This window comes from Colias eurytheme, chromosome 1 (assembly GCF_061535395.1).
Source record: "Colias eurytheme isolate Ceu_HAF_F1 chromosome 1, ilColEury1 Martin Lab GWU primary, whole genome shotgun sequence".
Lineage (NCBI taxonomy): Eukaryota > Metazoa > Arthropoda > Insecta > Lepidoptera > Pieridae > Colias > Colias eurytheme.
The window spans coordinates 13,572,131-13,596,382 of NC_142980.1; positions in this window are offsets into that span (position 1 = coordinate 13,572,131).

Genomic DNA, 24,252 nt, shown 5'->3' on the forward strand with positions numbered 1-24,252 from the left:
ATGAATATTGACAATTTAATGAGGATAATTGGAGTGCAATTTCCAGCTGGTATTTACAAGTATGGAGGTACGATTGACGTATTTATAATTTAAGGGGCCTGATAGAAATAAATCTAGAATGATAGGGCTTAAGAGAAATGCCAATAAAAATAAGAAGGTACTGTTATAATATAAACCTATATCCAATGCCGATGAATCCAACGTCACTTAAGAAGTTAAGCGAAAAACAAACAATTTTATTCAATTAACCTCCTAATTAACTCAGTCACGTTAAAAATTTTGTATCAGTTCGGAAATAATCAAAGAAGTAGGTAAAAATTTAGATGCACCAAATCGCATTTTAATATAACTCAAACTCAAATTCAAATAAATAAATACTTCCAAACGATATTTCCAACAGACAATTTTTGGTTTGAATCAAATACGCAAGAAACACTATAATAGACAGTCAACTAAGTAATTAGTTTTCATTATGAGAAGCACTCTATATGAATTATAAACATAAATTAATTGAATGCTATCAAAATTATGTGCGTTTTAATAATAATACTTTTAAATTAAATTGAATGTGATGGAGCTGAATTAATTTGACTCATCTGTTAATTATATAGATTTTCATTATTTTTATTGCGAGTGGATTATTATATTTGATGTTATTATGTATTACAAACTTAAATCATAAAAATAAGTATACCTACTAACAAAGTTTATAATAAAAAAATTGTTGAGTCCTAATAGTGAAAGTTTTTAAAAGTGTACATAAGACATTGTTGAAAATAATGTATCACTTTAATTATACAAAATTGGACTTCAACAAAATTCTGCCGGTCCTTGTTTCTCGCTTCTGTATAAAATCATACCTAACCCTACTAATTTATTTTATTTAATGATGGACTCGATGTAATGCAATTAATAAATGGCAACACAGATGCCGTATGCTGATGGAAAAACAATATGAACCTGAACCAATCGTGAAGTGATTTTCAAAAGATTAAGTGACCAGAAGCAACTTTCAAGGAAATATTTGTTAAAACTTCCGTAAAGCTCATTAGGAAACTAAAATAGTCAAACCGAATTGGAATTTACTCTAGAAATGTTGTAGTTAGCTCAATAAAGCTTAAATGCTTTATCAATTCAATTCTTTTCCATTGTATTTAGTTTGAAACCGTTGTTTCTGCAATGCCTGAATAACTGTTCGTGGAACGATTGGATAACCCACAATAACATTTTTTTGTCATTTACTTTTTACGACAAATAATAGCTAATTTTCGAAGCGATTTTCACCAATACAGCATTAATCCTTAACCAATTAAATACCTTGAATACATTATTCATTTAATATAGATCTATATGGCCCTTTACACCGTATGATTTAAGTGAATATTTTCGAAGATATTACAGATTTAAAAATTGCGGGACGTAGCGTTTGCGGCGGTACCGGCCGGCCGCGGGGCCGCTATGTTTTTATATACAACGTTCACAGTTTTTCTGTAGTGTATTTAGTATCAGCATTGCACCCGTGCGAAGCCGGGGCGGGTCGCTAGTTTAACAATAAAAAAGACGTGTGGCACTCGCACTGCCGCGGTAAAGCTATTGCATGCTTTGCCTTCAAGCCACACCTCCGCGCCCGCCGGAGTGGAGAGCGTGAGGTTTTTCGTTACGCAATTTCTGGATTCGGTCCCCGCGCTCAAGGCCCGCGATAGAAGCTATGCAATAGCTTAATAAATAAAAATTCATAGCAATATAAGGGCCGATTTCGCCTCTGAACCTGATGATATATCTGATACATATTTGTCTTTTAAACTCATAATCTAAAACATATCAAAGCTATGAACTTGTAAAACATTCAATGTAAAGGAACAAAACTAACTAAATACGTCATACCAAAAAGGCAAAAACAGTACATGACTATTACACGAAGTGCCACAAAAACAATATTCCTCGTGAATTGTAAGTTTTGTCAAATAATTTCCGCCCCGCATTTGTTTGGGCAAACGAAAACTAACTTGAGTCAACTTAGTCGACTTTAGTCAAGTTACGCAAAGTTCCTGTTTCCCAACACAGTTAGCGACAAACAGTGTGACTTAGCTCAACTTTAAATCTTTACTTTGTCCCCATTTGAAACAAAAACTAGCTTTAACTTAAATTAATTGAATGTTTGTTTTGTTGCATTTAATATTGTTAATTAAAAACATCAAAGGAAGAGGAATTTCAAGTACTCTAGCAGGTAAAAACTCGTAAAATGATTCTTATAAATATAAATGGAAGGTTTTTTGCAATGCATAAGATAAAAAATATGTATTTATACTGCTTTATGAAACGATAGGATAAAATCTGAAGTTTTATTTCTTATAATATACTAGCTTTCCACCCGCAGCTTCGCCCGCGCATTCAAAGAAAAACCCGCATAGTTCCCGTTCCCGTGGGATTTCCGGGATAAAACCTATCCTATTTCCCGGGATAAAAAGTAGCCTATGTCCTTTCTCGGATATCAAAATATCTCTATACCAAATTTCATGCAAATTGGTTCAGTAGTTAAGGCGTGATTGAGTAACAGACAGACAGACAGAGTTACTTTCGCATTTATAATATTAGTATGGATGAGAAGATGATAAATCATAATATTACATTTCAATAATAGAATCTGAACTGGCCTATCATATTAACATGAATCCGTTTTAGTAGCTGTCTATCCTTCCGCTTCTAAACAGTCTCGATTGAGATTAGCCTGTCTAAGAGAAAGCTATCCTATCCTATTCTATAGAGTATAGACCTATAGCTGTATTAGAGAGATCAGACTAACGTCTAACACGAACACGTAGATATGCACGTATGACGTATTCTCTAAGGCACTGAAGTGTTTTAAGCAACCGAAGCTTCGAGAAGTAATTAATTTAAATTACTATTTTTTATACGTTCGGCTCTTATTGTCGGAGGCCAAGACTCACTTTGGGTCCCTGCGCCATTCCAGTAAGTAAGTAAGTAAGTATTTTTTATACGACCCCCATTTTTTATCTGTACATATAGATAGATTTAGAACTTTTTTTTAACCGAACCGAACATGGGACTTTTATGGTTGCCTGGAAGAGATTGCTTTTAAGCAATAAGGCTGCCTATTGTACACTTTCCAATTTTATGTATTCATTTATTTTAAATTCCTGTTATATGTACAATGAAATGTCATAAATAAATAAATAAAATGGGATTTTTCGATCTCTTTTACATGTAAAACATGCGTTACAACACACAAAACCTAAACATACTTAGCTAGAGATAAAACTTACCCTGGAAATAATGTTCATTTAGCATTCATTTCTCTTAAAAATTCCTATTCATTCCCTCTAATTAAGACTATCACCACGGAATTCAATTGCGAAACTCTCTCAAATGGAAAAATAATTCAACATTATTTGTTCTACGCCGCTCTTTACTCGACTCCGTGGAAATAAAATTGAAAATTGCAGCAAGTATAATAATTGTTTAAAGCTTTGTGCAATCTCACTTTATATTCCATATTTCGCGGCTCAGTGCTCACACAAAACTGTTTATTTGCGAATCGCAAACTGTATTATGAACAGAAAATATTGTTACAAGTTCTGTAATTGCTACTGGGAAACGGTATTGTTGTAATGAGGAACTAATCATTCTGTAATTTTCCTTGTAGTTAATAGCTATTATGATTGCTTTTAACTAGACTTATTTATACCTTTCTTTACCTCATCAATTCATGTTTATTTTTCGTATTAATTGCGTAGAAATATTTTTAACTACAAATCATCTAATCAAAGTTTAAACCAATATAACCAATGAAGCCATATTTATCAAAAGCTTTACTAACCTATGTTTGATATTAATAAATCATAATAAAGCTCTTTATAAACATGTAGGCAACATTACAAATTAACAATTTATGCACTTAATAACTACTTAACCGTACAACCTACATGATAAACGGATTACCGCCCAGCATTTTCAGTAAAAGCACAGGCCTTCACTGATAGAGATATACCTACCCTCTCCCACAGTCTTTCAATAGCTATACTTTCGTTCAGCTCTTTTTGAAGTGAAACTAGGTAGGACTAGGAAACTAGGTTAGGCTAGTGAAACTAACTAAAATTTCGAAGTCGCATCATGGCAGTACCGTCACGTCATGGAATAAGGCGACGATTTTGACCTCTTTGAATCTTTCCAAAGAAGTTTCACTTCTGTCACATGTGCTCAGCACTCACGCTCTTTTTTTTAGTTACTAGTGTCAGATAAAACGAGGTCGCTAGTTCTATAAAGGGGCAGACTATATTACGGTAATGGCGCGAAATGTTACTATTCACAAAGTTCTCACGAGCCCCCTGGGGTCCGTGCGGATCCTACTCAGAAATAAATGCCTTTTATATGTAAATTCATTACGTCCGCGATTTTATTACGTGTCTACTTTTATAAATACATCTTGGGTATGGATGATATTTGGAAAGGTGGAAAAAAGTTTGATCTTAAACAACGTTTGCGACTTTATTTGAAACTGCCCTGGTAACGTCTTTCTGTACTATTGCTCCGTGTGCCCAATTTGCCCCTATTTAACGTTTTTTCTCTCTATAGGAACCTTCCTTGTGCCTTAAAAAACGGTAAAACAACGCTCACAAAATATTTAACGAACCCCATGCATATAAAACGTTCCAAGTTTTCATACTCAATCGCACATAAACATGAAATACAATTCCGTCTCAAAACAGAACACAGTCCGATATCGTGTGTAATTTCACAGGCCGAGTGGAGTGACGGACGTCGATATATCTCACTTTATCTAGCGTCGCTTGCAGCTAATTTAGTTAGATACGAGTGCCATGAATCTCAGTATTAACATAGTATAAAAAGAGAAGTAGGCCGACTCCCAGCGTTTAACTTTACCTAAACTCGCGAGGCGCAGGGTTGTCACTTGTCACAATGATATTTTAAATATTTGTATAAACTAACACCGAACGCTTCCAGCAAGATCGGTCCATGAGTATTGACTATGGTATTGAGTAGGAACCGACGTGGCGTTGTGTGCGTGCGTCAAGCTTGCTTACGTACGTGAACGGGGGGCAAGGCCAAGCGCTCCGCGTACATACAAACGGCGCGATGTACCTTTGTTCAAAGATAACTTACTTTTCTCTTTATACTATGTCGAGTGCCATGAATCTCAGTATTAATACCGCTTCATACTGCTCCATTTTGGCCGTTCAATTTGGCTAATTTCAAGTTGCATTCGCTAGTTTGATGTCAATTTTGAGGTAGGAACTTTATGAGATATTGGCATTGCTGTGGTGTAGAAATTAATAATATGTACCTGGAAACTTTGAGATTGAGAGAGGCTTTCCCTCTTAAAATGCGATATGTTTTAAATATTATTGAGTTGTGTATCAAATGTGGTTAAATTTGCATAATTATGAAAGTATACTTTCCTATACTATGTGTGAAAATTGGCCAGCTTATTGCCCGTTACTGGATAAAAATGACTTGAAAAAAATAAAAAATAAAACAAGGTAATGATTCAAACATTTTACTAGCTCCAAATAACCAATGACAACAAATAAGTATTTTCTTTTATCGAAAGTCCAATAGCAGTCCCATTCAAAGCAATCTACTGCTGAAGCAGCAATCGCGTTGAAATAACATCTAAGTATTTTTTAATTTCATAGAAAACAATCTTCGAGATGACGAAGCCTAATCCCGGCCGTCAGAAGTGTGATTAATGGAGCTATTAAGGCCCGGTACAGACGGAGCGTTTGTGAGCGTGCAAACGCAGAAAACTCATGAGCGTTTAAACGCCAATTTGTAAACGATTAGGATGAATATGAATTAAATATGTAAGTATAATACGAATATTAGGTACCTACGTCAATAAAAATATAATTCAAAGAGCTTCAACGCATCAGGTCAGAATACTCTTAGTTAATCAGTAAGATAAATTCATCGCAAACCTATGTTGTTATTATCAACAAAACAGACGCAATAGTTAAGACTGGCGTATGGATATTGGGATATATCATGTGCCGTAATTAATTTCCATTACCCTTATCACCCAGAACTGACGTTTACTCAATTACTCGCGTTCCAGGCTAATCAACGCGTTGTATGACGGCTTAGACAGTGCGCGCACGAGCAACTTTGTCTCCGCAACTTTTTTGTCTCCGCAACTATTTTGTCTCTCCCACCTATGGGCTAGTATGAAAGTGCGCGCACGTAGCGACGCAACTCCCCATACAAATTGATGGGAGAGACAAAATAGTTGCGGAGACAAAGTTGCTCGTGCGCGCTCGCTCTTAATGTCTTTAAGTTCAAATATGACGTTTGAAACGTATCAAACGCCTTCTCTGAATGGTACCTAATCTATTCGTGTCTCAATAACTTCACACCAGACTGTCACTTGGCATTAATTTCAACGGCTGTTTGTACAAAGTTTTAAGTGATGGGGATAGCAACTATGGCAATTTAAAAAGTTTATACAAGCAAGATTAGAACGGCTATGTTTATCATTCAGGGAACTGAATACTGCTAGTTTTATTTTAATATTTATTATGATAAAGTAAGTATAATAATCTTTAATAATATTATAAAGCTGAAGAGTTTATTTATTTGTTTGAACGCGCTAATCTCGGGAACTACTGGTCTGATTTGATTTCGGTATTAGATAGCCCATTCATCGAGGAAGGCTTTTAGGCTATATATTATCATCTCGCTAAGACCTACATGAGCGGAGCACTGCGGAAAAATCCGCGGAGCACAGCTAGTATTAAATAAAATTACCATTTTTTCTGTTTCGAAAGGTTATACACAAATTATACAATAAACATATTTCCAATTTAGTTAAACACTATCATATTTTTGGACAGCTCTTTAAACATAACGATTTTAAAGCTCCTCATAAATATTACATTTAAAAGTTGACAATATTTTAAGCCGAAATTCACTAAAAATATACGATATTTATGAGGCAACACTGCAACGGATTTAAAACGTTTAACTCACGTTTAATACGTAATTGGTAATTCTCAAACTAGGTAAAGCGTGTTGTAGCATGGCGTCGAAACCGCAAAATAAATATGAACACTAGTATACAAATACGCGGTATGTAAACACAGGACAGTTGAAAAAGTTTTGTTAGAAAATGGTGCATAACATTTGGTGCCTATATTTATAAAATATTTTTGTTGATGTTATTTTTAGAAAAATAGAGTTGATTTTAAACGTGATATCGATAGACGAATTTTAACTAAGGTATAGAGTTTGTTAAATTATGGCTTGTAGACCTAAGGCGTGTAGAGATAGACGCTTGGCTCTACGTTAGAATTGAGAACTTTATCAGAGTGCAAGAGAATCTGAGCAACAACGTAAAAATATTTCGGTTGGATCTGTTTTCCAGGATTACTTTTATAATAATTACTATTTATGAGTACCTATAGCTAAATATTAGATTGCTAAATTCTATAGCAGCTTTTTATTATTGTTCCAATATTCGGCTCTCACAGGTAAGATTGTACTATATATTTTATTCAGGGAAATTTAGTTATATCGCTTCAATTTTTTGCGTAAAAGAGCAACATAACATACAGAAACAGCAGCCGTTGTCAAGGTAAACAATATTGTAGTTAATTACTAAATTAGTATTACTAAAAAGTTGAACAGAGGTATTACCTTGAACGGGGAGGTATTGCATCCTACTGAGTCTACTGTATTTCTAGGGTTAACATTGGACGAGAAACTACAGTGGGGAGCCCATGTCAACACCGCTGCAGGTAAGCTCAGTTCTGCTGCATATGCAGTCCGAAAAATAAGGCATCTCACCGATGAAGATACGGCTAGATTGGTTTATTTCAGCTACTTTCATAGCATTATGTCCTATGGAATTCTACTGTGGGGCAGGGCTGCAGATATAGAAACTATATTTATCTTACAGAAAAGAGCCATTCGCTCTATATATAATTTACGTGCTCGGGACTCACTAAGAGATCATTTTAAGAATACTGGTATCCTTACTGTACCATCACAGTATATATTTAATAATATTTTGCATGTACACAAAAGCTCTGACTTACACACAAGAGTAGGAGATAGACACGATTATGGCACAAGGAACAGGAATAGAATTGAAATGCCATTTTTCCGATTAGCTAAAGTTAAAAATTCATTTATGGGTCAAGGTATACGCTTATACAATAGAATTCCTCGCAATATTAAAGAGTTTAGTAGTTCTAAATTTAAAACTTACATAAAAAATGTACTAGTTCAGAGAGCGTACTACAGTATTCAGGAATATATGGACGATAAAGACCCATGGAGGGTTGTCGCGTAAAAACCACAGGACAGTTCTTTGGCATATTATGTAGTTAGATATAAGTTACATATTATGTAAATTTATTGACATTATTTTAAAAGAGCAACTATGGAGTTTCTTGCCGATTCTTCTCCATAGATACTGCTTTCCGAATCGGTGGTAAATGTTAAAAATACTATGTAATGACGATTCGAAAGTGCTACTAAATAGTAGTCTAATTGAATAAATGAATTTTTGAGTTTGAGTTTGAGTTTGAAATAGATGCTTTCTAAAAATAAAACAAAGTAGATAAAATTACAATTATTAAAAGCTTAAATTTTTTGCGCAATTTTAAAAGATGCTGTTGATTTGTAAAGTAGGCTCAAGATTCATCAAATATGCTAAAAGACAAAGTATAATTACAGAAGCTTTCTTTACGCGGACAAAGGAAAACTTCATCGGTTCGATAACTAGCTAGTTGTTAAATTGCATTTTAATCTGTTGAAAGTTTAATTTACTCCAACTTATCCACAAGAATTAGTAGGTAAAGTCAATAGAATTTAGCACCTCTTGTTTGCTTAATCATCTAGAACTTCGTTGATTTATCTTTAATAAAGACTAACCACTAGATAGTCCTGGTTCCGCTTAACCAATCAGAAATAAAAAGTAGGTATGTGTTATGTAACTCAATAATAACTTACCTCTTTAGTGATGAATGAAACTAGAAAATTATTGAATAAGCGTTTAAGTCCATTGATTGCAAAGAAAATATTATGTATTGCAAAATTCGAATAGGAAGAGTTATCAGAAAACATAATTATTCTGGGCAGTTTCCCCATTTAACTCTATTCAATCTACAATTCAATAAAACTTAGAAATAAACTTTCCAATATTTCCTCTTATAATATGAATTTAGCGCCTCTAACCAACCATCTACAGTACGCCTGATTTGTCTATATAAATGATTTCTAGCAAGAACATTTCAATTCATCTGTGACTACCCGACGTCGAAATATTTAAACGAGCTGACAGACCGTGCTTACCGGTATCAGCTAGGGTTGCCACTCTTTATTGCCAAGTCATTGCCATCGCTTCAGGAATAGGACGACAACTTGAAGATATAAAGGTTCTTGTCAAGTATATCAAGGTATAAATGTTAAAGAGGGTCGTGTTAGTTGCACAAATTAAAACTGAAGATCGGCAGAACGGATTCAAATGATTATTAGTTTGTCTCCCCGTGTATTTGGATAATAAGTTTTTAACAATACACAAACAGCAATAAAATATATTTTTATCTGTTACAGCTTTGGAACGATTTACCACCAGCGGTGTTCCGGAACAACTACGATATTGGAGCCTTAAAGAAAAAAGCGTATTTGTCCTTAGAAGGCCGGCTAAGCACCTCTAACACCACTACTCTAATCTACTCTAATACCACTAGTGTTACTAGTGTTTATGACCGGTGGTGACCACTTAACATCAAGTAGCCCACCTGCCTCTTTGCTTGCTCTGACATAAAAAAAGGTTAAAACTTGCGGAGCTGAAGCGAGGAGCTACTTTTAATAATTTTTTTAAGGGAAGCTTCTTTAAGCGCGTTGAGAGTAAAATTTCAAGGTCACATCATGGAGTATGACGACGATTTTGGTATCTTCGAATCTCGCTAAAGAAGTTTCTCTTCTGCCACCTATGCACACACGCTCTTTTTTATAACCAATAAATTCTATATAGAAATAGAAATAGAATTAATATAGTTTCATTAATATAGTTTTTCCTTAAAAAGTGGTAACCCTAAAGTCATTTGAGAAATGCATTGTAGAAATATTATAGTGCAAAAATGCTATTAAAGATGGCGGACGTAGTCACAGTTAACGTTCGTATTGAATATTTCAGATATCCGTGTTCTGAGTTTCTTGGATATTTGAATTGTATTAGATATGAAGAAACTTATACAGGCTGTACTAAGTATAGATTATAGATTCTATATATGATTTCCCAGACGTTTTTTTTAAATAATTTAATTGAAAATTTGTTATATTACATAAATTACGCGTGCTTTTGTTTATCAACTCTTTTTTTATTTAAGAGCAAGCAAACCTGATGTTAAGTGGTCACCACCGCCTATAAACACTAGAAAAACTAGTAGTGTGGTGCTTTGCCGGCCTTTTAAGGACAAGCAAGCTCTTTGATGACATTTTTGTAATAAAATATTTAACAATATTCAAGTACCTACTCAGTACTAGGGTAAAAAGCAATTCTTGGCTATATAACAAACAATTAAACATCTGTTAATCGTATGCTATACATAAATACAATATAATAACTGAATGCGTATATCGTAGAAAATTCTACTCACACAGAAAAAAATGTCTCCCACATCACATTTAGTATTTGTTGTTATAGCGGCAACGAAAATACATCATTTGTGAAAATTTCAGCTTTCTAGTTATCCTTTCGGTACGGAACCCTAAAACTCTAAAACCCTAAAACCCTAAAAATCACAATTCTTGTGTGAACGTAATCCGGTTATAAGCGGTTAGTTGGGTTTGTAGTTGAATATTTCAGTACACCGACGGTCAATTATGGAATACCTATTGACTACTGAAAAGCAATTCTCTTTGCAGTTTTGAGTGTTACAAACGGTACATAAATGTAATTTATGATATGTTATCTATATTCTATACTAATATTATAAAGCTGAAGAGTTTGTTTGTTTGAACGCGCTAATCTCAGGAACCACTGGTCGGATTTGAAAAATGACTTACTTGTTAGATAGTCCATTTATCTAGGAAGTCTACATAGGCTATCATCATGCTATAAGAGCGGAGCAATTCGGGTAAAACCGCAGGAAACAGCGGTACTTATATTATAAAAATAAAATGTATTTGCTTGAACAATATCTTAAAGTGCAATCATTAAATGAATACAGGCTTTTTCAGCTTTTAATTCACTCTCACTTATAACGAAATTTCAAAAACCAATGCAAAGTTGCAATCAACAGAAATAAATGGTTACCACGAAGTTAATGCCAAATAGTGTATATATTTTGTATGTTTGTTTTTCTTTTACGTCGTAACATAATTATTAAATAGTATTATTTTTGTGTTTGGAGATAAAAAGGAGGCTAGATAGAGGCATCATTAGAATTTACTTTGACTAAGTGGTCGAAGTTGTGGAGAACAGCTAAACTTTCATAAAATTACACTTATACACTTCCAATGTTATTATAAACAGTAAAGTAAGTATTATAAACTAGCGACCCGCCCCGGCTTCGCACGGGTATAAAATAGATAGCCAGGCGGCCGGCCGGTACCGCCGCAAACGCTACGTCCCGCAATTTTTAAATCTGTAAGAGCGTATACGCACTATGCGGGTAGCCGCATTGCGGGTAGCCGTCCGGCTGACCGCAAGCACAATTATGTACGTAATATTCATTTCTATGCGCACTGCGATGCGGCTACCGCAGACCGCACAGTGCGCATAGAAATGAATATTACGTACATAATTGTGCTTGCGGTCAGCCGGACGGCTACCCGCAATGCGGTTACCCGCATAATGCGTATACGCTCTAATATCTTCGAAAATTTTCACTTAAATCATACGGTGTAAAGGGCCATATAGATCTATATTAAATGAACAATGTATTCAAGGTATTTAATTGGTTAAGGATTAATGCTGTATTGGTTAAAATCGCATCGAAAATTAGCCATTATTTGTCGTAAAAAGTAAATGACAAAAAAAGTTATTGTGGGTTATCCATAAGAGATAGACATATACCATCGCGGACTTTTCTGTAGACCTTTTCAATGTGTATAATACTTAGTACATTATTTTGATAAAACTCGTAGGGTTCAGCCTGCGTTTGCAATGTAAGCGGAAAAAATGTAATTTTTTACGACATCACATTAGAAACCTCAAAAATAACAGTACTTCTCCACTATTTACTGGATGTTATTATACATATAAACCTTCCTCTTGAATCACTCTATCTATTAAAAAAAACCGCATCAAAATCCGTTGCGTAGTTTCAAAGATTTAAGCGTACAAAGGGACATAGGGACATAGGGACATAGGGACAGGGAAAGCGACTTTGTTTTATACTATGTAGTGATAGAGAAAACACAATTCTCCCTCCTTGAACCCTATACACAATTTGCATTAGGCAAAAACAGATGGCGCTGAATCCTTTACATCTGAAACCTAGATAAGCTTCATTGACCAGTCTGGGTGACTATAAGATTTTTTAATATTCTATTTCAATTAAATATACGACGAACGTGTATTAAATACGCTTTACATAAAATTCCAGGCTTTTGGTATCCAAAGGACTTAAATAATCTACTTTACATGAGGCAATCCTAGATGTCACTATTGCCATCTATTGCCTTCTTGAATCGCGCTATCGAAATTCTTTTACGAAAACTATATAATACCCGACCGACGTACCGGATGTAACGAAAATTAAATTCAGAATGTGATCACAACGACGAAATAGGAATTTTTGAAGAACTTGTACAGATTACGCATCTTGTACGGTTCTATATAATGATATCATGAGGGACTTTTCTCATACACCAACTGACAAAAGATCGCCCAATCATGATAGGACATATTCTTTTCAAATAATAAATAAATAAATAAGTACATACAATCTATAGAGTTTAATTTATTAATAAAGGAGCTTTCCGCCCGCGCTTCGGCTGCTTTGTCTAAAAACTAATAAATTATATACTATACTCTGTCCATTATATTATTTGCTTTTTGACAGCTGCACGCCTATGAAGGATTGTATTGTCTATGTTAAAATGTCATACAAATAATTATCGTTCTTCATGGACAGGTTCCGCCCACTTAGTGATGTCTACACAGAATTATTCAATGATGGGTCGATAGATTATAATAATCGATAGAAATACTCTGTAAAATATATCCGATACGGAAAAACTCTTCTATTATGTTATATAATTTAAACGTAAAGACAACCAAATTGTAAGATAGAAACCAATAAAAAATAAAATATTAGTTTAGTTTAGTTTTAACGTACAATGCGTATATATGTGGTATTATTATTACATATCTTATTAGTAAGTTTACGTTGTAATTATTATTTACGTACCTGATTCGATTTATGATAATATTTTGAATTTATAATTGAAATGGTATCACAATCGATAAAATCTTTTGAACATCACTTCTGGTATCACCCGTCGAGCTGTCAAAAAGCAATTCTTATAGTGGACAGACTATAAAACCTTCCTCTTGAATCACTGTATCTTTTAAAAAAACCGCATCAAAATACCTTGCGTAGTTTTAAAGAATTCAGCATACACATCCATATATGTCCCTGACATAGAAAGTGAATTTGTTTTATACTATAGGTCACTGGTTCAGATCCGGTTCGAAGGACCATTACGTGAACAGGCGTTGGTTTTAATTAAATAAAAAGCCCACATTAAAACTTTAAATGAACTGTATTTATTTCAATGTTATGTTTTATACAGTAGTGATAAAGAACAGCGGAAATATTTTGAGGGTTAGGTTCTACACAATTTCAGTACATAATTGGTTTGGAAATTTGACTTCGACAAAATATTACAATATAAAGAATATTTAACAGCTAGATTACCTCAATTTTTTCCGATTCCATTTAGAATATACACAGCAACCAGGGACCACAAAAAGATAGACAACATAGCCTCTCAAGATATTAAAACATACATCCAACCATACATATGTTTTTAAAAGTGGTTATTTGCAACGTTTTATGTAACATAATATACACAATTAGAATAGGTACATACTGGAGTAATATTCATAATCATAATATTAATTTGACTGATCAACGCATAGCCTAAACTACTGAACTGATTGGCCTGAAATTTGCAAAGCAGATATATTACATAGAGCATTATGATATAGGCATCAAATCATCATGGGCAAATAACTTAGGTACATTCTATCCCAAAGATATAAAATAGGGGATGAAAGTGTGTACCAAGGAAATTTATTTAGACAACGTTGGCAAGCTGCGGTCAACAGCTAGTCAAATAAAAAAGGAACCTTTCAAGTGTAAAACTTATTGAATGCATTTACTCAGTTTGCCCAACAGTCACATATTTTCTTTGAAAGGAAAATGAAAATTTTCTCACAATTGCATACTTTTTAACAATACAAACAATCTGATTGACCGATTGGCTTAGTTGCATGGTAGTGACCCTGCCTTCCAAGTCAGAGGTCGTGGGTTCGATTACTACCCAGGGCATATATTTGTGTGATGGACATAGACGTTTGCTCTGTGTCTGGGTGTTAATCATAGAAATCTAAATAACAAGACACTAGAAGTCGTAAGCGCGCGTGACCTTGTCGCCACTCAGGTGACTTTCACAACACCAGCGTGTTCGTCACTGTTCAGTTGCTCTGGAGACGTATGTGTATAAACATGGTGTGTTTCAGCATATCCCATTGCGGAAATTCTTCCACAAGTTGTAATTATACTAATAAAGGAATAATATTTCATCGGTAAATATTTCTTTTTTAGAAATAATGCCGTTTTTCCTTAAAATTATAGAATATTTACAAGTATTACGAGTGTCACCATAGTAATCGAAATAACAATGAATGAATGACACAGTCTACCATTCTTATTATCACGTTTAACACAAATTTCAACCTTATTTCTATGAGTTTATGTTCAAAGTTATATCTATTGAAAATTGACAACTTCTGTTGTAGAAAAGCCGAATTTTTTCGTATTGGAACAAAAAGAAACAAAACGTTTCATATACTTAGGGATGTTATTCTAAAATAAACCGTAAATTCGTGCGTTAGGATACATAATAGAAAGCTTAATTTAATATTTAAGGTAGTTTTCACTAAAATCAAGCTGTCCAATAAAAGGCATAGTTTACTTGTGTGTACTGTTAGCTATCGGTTTAAATGTGTTGATTTTGGTGACAGCGGTTTTCATATGAATTATGACATAATAGCACTTCTATGTGTCTTGTTATTTAGATTTCTATGGTGTTAATCTTCTTATATATAAAAATGAATCGCAAAATGTGTTGGTAAGCGCATAACTCGGGAACGGCTGAACCGATTTCGATAATTCTTTTTTTATTATATTCCTTGAAGTACGAGGATGGTTTTTATGTAGAGAAAACGTAAATATGTAACACGGGCGAAGCCGGGGCGGACCGCTAGTCTATAATATAAAAATGAATCTCAAAATGTGTTGGTAAGCGCATAACTCAAGAACGGCTGGACCGATTTCGATAATTCTTTTTTTATTATATTCCTTGAAGTACCAGGATGGTTGTTATGTAGAGAAAACATAAATATTTACAAATAAATATTTATATGGGATGAGATCGTGTCGTGTGTGAAAATTGTCCTGATATATATTTTTTTTTTATTTAAACCACTCAAAACCAGGGTATCATTCAATATCCTGGTAACAAGCACGCTACAATAATTGACAGTAGACCGTCGTAATGGAAATTGAATTGCATCAAGATTGACATTACACTGAACAGATAATAATTCGGTTCATGTCACTTGTATATTGATGGAATACCTACCGTATTCAGTGGCCTTGAAGATAATAACTAGTTGGTAGATAAACGATTGTTTCCAGCACTGTATTAGGCTATGTTTGTATTGTGATATCACTAGTATAAAACAAAGTCTCTTTCTCTGTCCCTATGTCTCTTTGTATGCTTAAATCTTTAAAACTACGCAACGGATTTTGATGCAAATAGATAGAGTGATTTAAGAGGATGGTTTTAGTATATAATTTATTAGGTTTTAGACAAAGCGGGCGGGCGGTATGTTAGTTAATAGATATAATGTGGTAATGATATGAGCAAAATCATTGTTATAATACCTGTATAAGATATTATTCTGTTGGTTGTACATATACAGGGTGTCCCACTGTTGGTATACTAAGCTCAAAAGAGGATATAGTTTTGCAAAAAAATTTTTGACGTAATTTTGTTGTTTAAGTATTTTTTACGTGATCAGTGTATGCAAAACTACAAGTCCCTTCGCGCTTAGTATACCAATAGTGGGACACCCTGTATATCTACGTATATATTATGTATTATTGAACTTTTTATCACGCCTTTTTATGCTTCACCTGTATGCAACCGACTTCTTCACTCTATCTTGACCCACGTTAAACCGATAGATTTAATTAAAAAAAAAATTGTACACTTATTTAGGATCGGCGACAATACCATAATTTCATGAGCTTCTATCGCGGGCCTTGAGCGCGGGGACCGAATCCAGAAAATCCGTAACGAAAAAACCTCACGCTCCCCACTCCGATGGGCACGGCGGAGTGTGGCTTGAGGCGTGGTAAAGCTATTGCATAGCTTGAATGCTATGCAATAGCTTTACCGCGGCAGTCCCCGAATGCCACACATCTTTTTTTTTTGTTTTTTTAACTACATTAATTATTTCCCTCACATTTAAAAATATGTTATACATATTAGCTGATCGTGACTTCTGGTTATTCTAGGAGCATAAGTAATATTATAAACTAATCTTAACTTGTAGAATAGTGAGGTCGTAAAAAATACGATAGCATTATAATAATAATAATAAATTCTTTATTTCAGAACAATTTAGTCCCATAATTTACATGTATACAATTTTAATAATTTTATGAATATTTCAAAACATAAGAATGGAATATGGATAGATAAAATGATAATTTATATACTTTGCTTTAAATTCTTTATTTCTTTAAATTCTTTATTTCAGAACAATTTAGTCCCATAATTTACATGTATACAATTTTAATAATTTTATGAATATTTCAAAACATAAGAATGGAATATGGATAGATAAAATGATAATTTATATGCTTTGCACCCTATATTTCAAAGAAACCAGTAATGGGATTAGATACAGTTATTTTTTATGAGCTTACATTCACATCAAATGAGGAAATAGCAAAAAGAATTGACTTTACTTTCACATATCAATTTAGGAAAAAGAATTTTGTGAAACTTCGTTAAATACGAGACATAGTGGTTTTAAAGCTGCGTGTTCACACAATTAATGTGGTTATTTGTATGTTACAAATCTGTATATATTATAATATAAAAAAATGTGTGCATGTACACACATAAGAAGTGAAACTTCTTTATGACCTTATTTTTCAAAAAATAATTTACTAGGTATATGCAACTTTACAGAAATACGTCATTCACGCGTGGTAGGGATAAAAACAAGATGGCGCGTAACGGAAAAATGTCACGCGTAACGAAAAAATGTTACACTAAATTTTTTTCCAACCCCGATAAAAAAGTTTTACTTCAATCACTATCTAAAAATTTTGCTTATACAAGAGACACGGTATCACAAAGCCCTTTAAAAGTCATTAAAAGCTTTAAAATAAATTAAAATTCACCGAAACGTGAATTACATTGGCGATTAATTTCATCGCAACGTTAGAAGAGTAATTTCAAAGTGTTGGAATACTTTGGTAATTTGATGTCGCTTTGTGGTGTCAGTAATAATAGGTATTAAATCTTATTACTATCCCGCTCTTTTAACTGCGGGCTTGTGGTTTCGAAGATTTTTGAAGTGAAATTCTTCAGTCGCGTTGAGATTAAAATCGAGTCGAGTCATGACAATACCGTCACGTCATGGCTACGATTTTTGTATCTTTGAATCTTGCCGAAGAAGTTTAACTTCTGACACGTGTGCTCGGCATGTGGTCTAAGATGGATCGCGCTCTCCAAGAAGGTACCTGTTGACTATACATAAGTATATTTATTATCTTCGAGTCAAGAGTATGTAGTAAGAAAAAAAAGTCTGTAAGTAATCACCATTACCCACTCTGTTACAGACAGAGTGGGTAATGGTGATACTTACAGACTTTCGCTCTCTCCAAGAAGCTTTACTTTTACGCTCGCCAAGAAGGTACCTGTTCACTATACATAAGTATTATTATCTTCGAGTCAAGAGTATGTAGTAAGAAAAAAAAGTCTGTAAGTATCACCATTACCCACTCTGTTACAGACAGAGTGGGTAATGGTGATACTTACAGACTTTAGGTTTATTGACTTAAAATTTGATCACAATGTAGAACTTTTTACGTTTCTAAAGCATAAGAAAAATACTTTATTTTTATTTTATTTTTTATTTTATTTACTTAAATAAAATATGTGTCTATTATAAAGATGTAATAATAGTTACTTGATAAAATATATCGTTGGTGGTAAAAGGAAAACAGTGGGCTCTAGCTTATGTAATATTGACTCAAACAAAGAGAATAAATATTATTTCAATAGACGTTTCAATTTATGTATTATGGAGATGAAAAAAGCCAATTATCTTGATGTGTTTATACAAGCTTTAGCAATCACAAAGATGTACACAGTAAGAGCAAACGAATGAACTAATATTTCTCTTTTAATTAAATAAATACTACTTCAAACGTTGAAATATTAACGAGTATTGGAGCTTTTCATTATTTTATCGAATACTTGGCTTTTTATTTTTTATAATAGAGTTCAAGTGTACCGAGTTAATATTTTAATTTCTTTAGGATTTAGGTATATAGATTTGTCGTAGTTTTTTCATTACCTAACTCCATTTCCAACAGATCATTAAAATTAAAATATGCTTTTTTAAACTGAGTAATTACTGTTCTGTATTGCTTATTATAAATTTATGTTTCTTATTTATCCAAGTTTTTATTAATAAGTTTAGTTTTCCATTTTAGTTTTATAAGACGTGAACTTTGCAAGAGATAAGTCGTACAAATCTACAAGCTAGTTAGAGGTTTCATTAAAAGAGGGAATGGATATATAAGAATTGCGATGGCATTAAAAAGATTGTCAAGGGTATAAACCAAAGGATATTGACGTTTGGTGCTTTTTAAAGTTATAAGGGCCAATTTTTCAATGCTTGGATAAAACTTATTCGTCGAATAATGTATAAACTATAAAACTACCATTTTAAAAACGTATTCTAATTGCCCGTATTTGACAGTTTACGTGACATTTTAATATTATCGTGTAATACTTTATTGGACGGATAAGTTGTATCCAACCATTGAAAAATCGGCCCTAAATGATTTTAATAATAGTGATGATCTCAGTACAAGATCAGTTCCTAATGCTAAGGGTGCTTTTTTACTAATAATTTGCGACGATGTGTACCGAGGAATGTGTTTGTAAAAAAGCCAATAGTATCGCTTCAAAAACGCTTCAAACATGACGCGATATGATTGGTTATTTACTAACACATTCCTCGCTACATCACATGATAGATGTATCAAAGGCCTGGAAATGACTTACGAATTGAAACAAACATTTAAAAACCTTCCCAATTAATAAAGGAAGCGTCCACTGTAGCCAAATTTGAATGCGCTAGTCCTGCTATCCTGGCTTAAGCAAATAGATTGCCGTTCTGTGATTCCTAATTCGATTGTAGATTCATCCGAGTGAACTTGATCGTGAATATATAACTTCATCTGTGTCGTATTGACTGCTGACTTATCTTCTATTCCGTTTACTGAATAGTGGTTAAATTGGAGGAGATCTCTGGAGACTGTTTTGGGAAGCGTACGTTTTTAAATATTTTTTGGTTTAACATTTTTTTGGTTTACCGTTGGAGTTAGGAGCACAGAATGAAGAGTTCACAATAGTAGGAGTGAAATAGAACGCAGATTTTATTTTGAAAACTAAATATTTGAACAAAAAAAATCGGAACATTATCAGTTTGTGGTATTTGCAATATTGTCATTGTAACCAAATTGTAACATCATCACATCACATCACACAATCACAAAAAATGGCTACCGCCAGTATTGCTAAGCAGGAATTAATAAACGACCAGACGGCGAAATGAAAGAATTAATGCTGCTGCAGTTACCGTCGACGTCACCAACGCAAAGCTGTGAAGTACGGATTTTTTGACGGACAAGAAATGTTATTATTCGCGGCCGATCGACACAGTTGACGCGGAAAAAGCAATCTCGCCGAAATTCAATTAAAATTGGCTTCTGTACGCTGTACTGAGCGTGAATATCAAATGATTTTTGTCGTGCCCCGTGACGGTTCGAGCCCTATAATTAAATACGCGGTCCGACTTCATTTAAATTAATAAACGATAAATGTATTCGATATTTCTGATGGCGGGATCTTTTGGTAAAAACGTGACGCTGAGAAACCATGTAAAGATATAATGTGATTAAATATTTTGAGTTTGGATGATTACTGTTGTTAGAAAGATATTTGACGGGTTTGAAATATTATTATACTCTCAGTTACTTTCATTATGAATATATTATGGAGGTACCTGGTTTAGATCTAGATATATTCATGCTCTTGACACTGAACCTCTGATAAATGATAGGTATCTGAATATTATTAATGTACTGTAATATAAAATAACAAGAAGGTATAAAGTACATTCATTGTAAGAATAGAGGTTTGAAAAGGGTTTGATCGATTATTTCTGCTTCTTAGCACATTAAGGGCTGATTTCAATACTTACTAATAGTATCCCTGATAGTACAACTTTTAGATTTTAAACATTATTTTTGATTTTATCTGACACGTAAGAAAAGCGTTTTGCTCTTCTTACGCCCAGAAACTGTGAAATCAGCCATAAACCCTCTTTTACTATTTTTCTCTTTAACGAAACAAATAAACAACAATAAAAAAAATTATAACGAACACCAATTGCGGTGTATTTTTATTTTTTAACAATGTCTGTATGCTCGTTTTCTCTTTGATCTGCCTTTTGATATCGTGATGTTTTCGTAACAAATTGCGAGCTAACTAGCAGTTTGCTCAGAATAAATATAATAAATGTCAATATGAAATTATTATGGTAATTGGAAATAGAATATTGTTAATAGTTATTGCTTCCATTCTAGAATTTATATTAATTTCAACTAGTCACAATCCCGCCTCCGCACTCTTTTGTCGACAATTCATTTCAAATTGTTTAGATTGTTCTCTTTTAAATAAAGTATTGATCGGTTTTACAGCTTCTGGTATGTTCTGTTTAGTTTTTCTGTTACTAAAAGCAAAAATAATGTTTGAAAATTACGTAAAAATCATACCTCCCAAACGGGCTACAACAATATCAGCAAACTTGCTAATAATGTTTTTTTCATGTACATTATACAGTTTAACTACCATATAAGCTAAACAGTACATAATTATTATCCAATAGTTGTGTAACCGGCCCTAAATCTTAAAACGTTTAACGCGACGAAACCATTATATTGTAGAACTAAAAGTTCGACGACATCGACCATTCGCGCGTGCTCTGCGGATGATAAATGCTGCTGAGTTTAAAGATGCGCTTGAAAAGTTACGAAACTATTGTAAAATGAAGTTTAATTAGTTTTATTTGGTTGACTAAGTAGTTTTTTCTTAATTTTTTTAAATGAATGACAGCTAAAAATCTTTAAATGATTAGGGTGAAAAGGAAACGACATTACTATTAGGTACTATTATATTAATTACAGGTATATTAAGTAGTTTGTTTTACCATCTAATTGATATGTTAAATTTAAAATTAACGTTTATATTATACACAAACTATACGATATTCTTTCCGCACAATTAAATATTATTATAACACTGATACAATTAAAGATTTCATAAATTATTTTTCCCGTGAGATATCGTGTGACGAATGAAAAGTGCTAAAAACCAATAATATACAGTATGATTGGTGAAAATGGTATAAATCTAAAACTAGTTAAATAAAATTATATTATATGCTTTTAATATTAGTATTTGTTAATAATATCGTTGGTGGACGTCTCATCAACTGTTCAAAATGACAAGCACCTCCATTGCACCTTTTGTGTTTCATTTCAAAATGAGAACCCTCCGGAAATTAATGGTGATATAAATAAATAACATAAATCTTTTATAGCCGAATTTGTATAATAAAATAACTTTATTTATGTTTTATATGGACTAATCTTAGGGACTAATGATGACATAATTATTGTAGGTAGTGGAGTAATTGTTTTCGTTGAAATTATGTTCACAATTTTATTCTATACCCTGTTTGTTTTGTATCCATAGTAACTTGTTGATATAAAATATATTTTATTCTGTGAAATAATCACAATTAGGGTGCACTCACACACATCAGTCACCGTCACGGCACGTCACCGGACAGGATTAAAAAAAAATATGTATCAATAGTTCTAGTATGACTCTGTTCCCACACGACAGTCGCCGGCACGAAATCTATCAGTGACGTCCCCGGTCAGGCACGTCAAATAATCTTTCCATACATGTATCATACTTTTATCCCCACTCACCCGGTGCCGTCACGTCTCAGTTCAGTCAGCGTCGTGCTACCGTCAATTGCTACATGTTCTCTAGCGTGACACACGTCTAATCACTCACTAACCTGATGTATGTGTTCAATGATTCAGTCAAACCGGCGACGTGACTGACGGACAACATGACGGTGACTGGTGTTTGTGGATACGTACACAAACCGTCACCGATCAGTCATCGGTGACTTGACGGTGACTGATGTGTGTGAGTGCACCCTTAGGGTGCACTCACACACATCAGTCACCGTCACGGCACGTCACCGGACAGGATTAAAAAAAAATATGTATCAATAGTTCTAGTATGACTCTGTTCCCACACGACAGTCGCCGGCACGAAATCTATCAGTGACGTCCCCGGTCAGGCACGTCAAATAATCTTTCCATACATGTACCATACTTTTATCCCCACTCACCCGGTGCCGTCACGTCTCAGTTCAGTCAGCGTCGTGCTACCGTCAATTGCTACATGTTCTCTAGCGTGACACACGTCTAATCACTGACTAACCTGATGTATGTGTTCAATGATTCAGTCAAACCGGCGACGTGACTGACGGACAACATGACGGTGACTGGTGTTTGTGGATACGTACACAAACCGTCACCGATCAGTCATCGGTGACTTGACGGTGACTGATGTGTGTGAGTGCACCCTTAAGTGTAATTAGTAGTAAATTAATGTAGAGATAAAAAGTAATCTTTAGCCTGCATTTATGTGTACCCACAAAAATGGAGTAGAGTGTAGGTACGTCAAGACATATTTAAATGTAATAAATCGATTTTTGTTGAATAAGAAACTACTAAGCATTCTATTTGACCAATCCTTTTTTGAAAGATATACCCTGGCCCTGATATTATGTGAAAATTCACCCGCTAGCTGGTTCTACCTCCTTGAAGGTACGTAGGCAAGGTACCTCCTTGATAAATAAATAAATAAATGAAGGTTTTATTACAAAGTTTTACTACAACCTCGTATACTATAAAAAGTTCCATCCGAATGTAATTGAATAAAATGAATAAAAGAACAGAACATGGCTCCAGAAGTTGTAACAAGTCGCGACATAACAAGCGCCGATAAAATCAAATAAGTTGCAGTTGTTTTGAAGTTCGCCGTTATCTAGTTTCGCACTCGTTCTATACGATTCTGTTTTATAAATTTTGTTTACATCTTTATAGAAGTGGGTCACTTCAGGTGGAATTAACGACCCTCTTTTTACACGCTTTATATTAGCTTCACCTGTATGTTTGTATGTTTGTAACCGACTTCTTTGGGCGCGATTTTGACCCACTTTAAACGGCCAGATTTCGTTCAAACTTTGTAGATTTATTGAGGACCGATGACAATACACTAATTTGATAAAAATTTTCTATTTTTTAGTTCGGTTTTCTATAAAAAGCGTGTTTTTTAGTTTTTTTAAACTATTATTATTATTGTTATACCAAAAAATAAGAACAAAAGAAAAGGAGCGGTCCTGTATACAATTCGTAATAGGACGCTAATAAAAAGAGACCAAGACAAGCTGAGCACCAAAGGCTTTACTTGCATGTAAACAAAAAATCAATCAAATAAACAGATATGAAATGCATTTCCTGATTACAATGAGAGTGCACGGGATTCCAGTTTGTATTACAGACC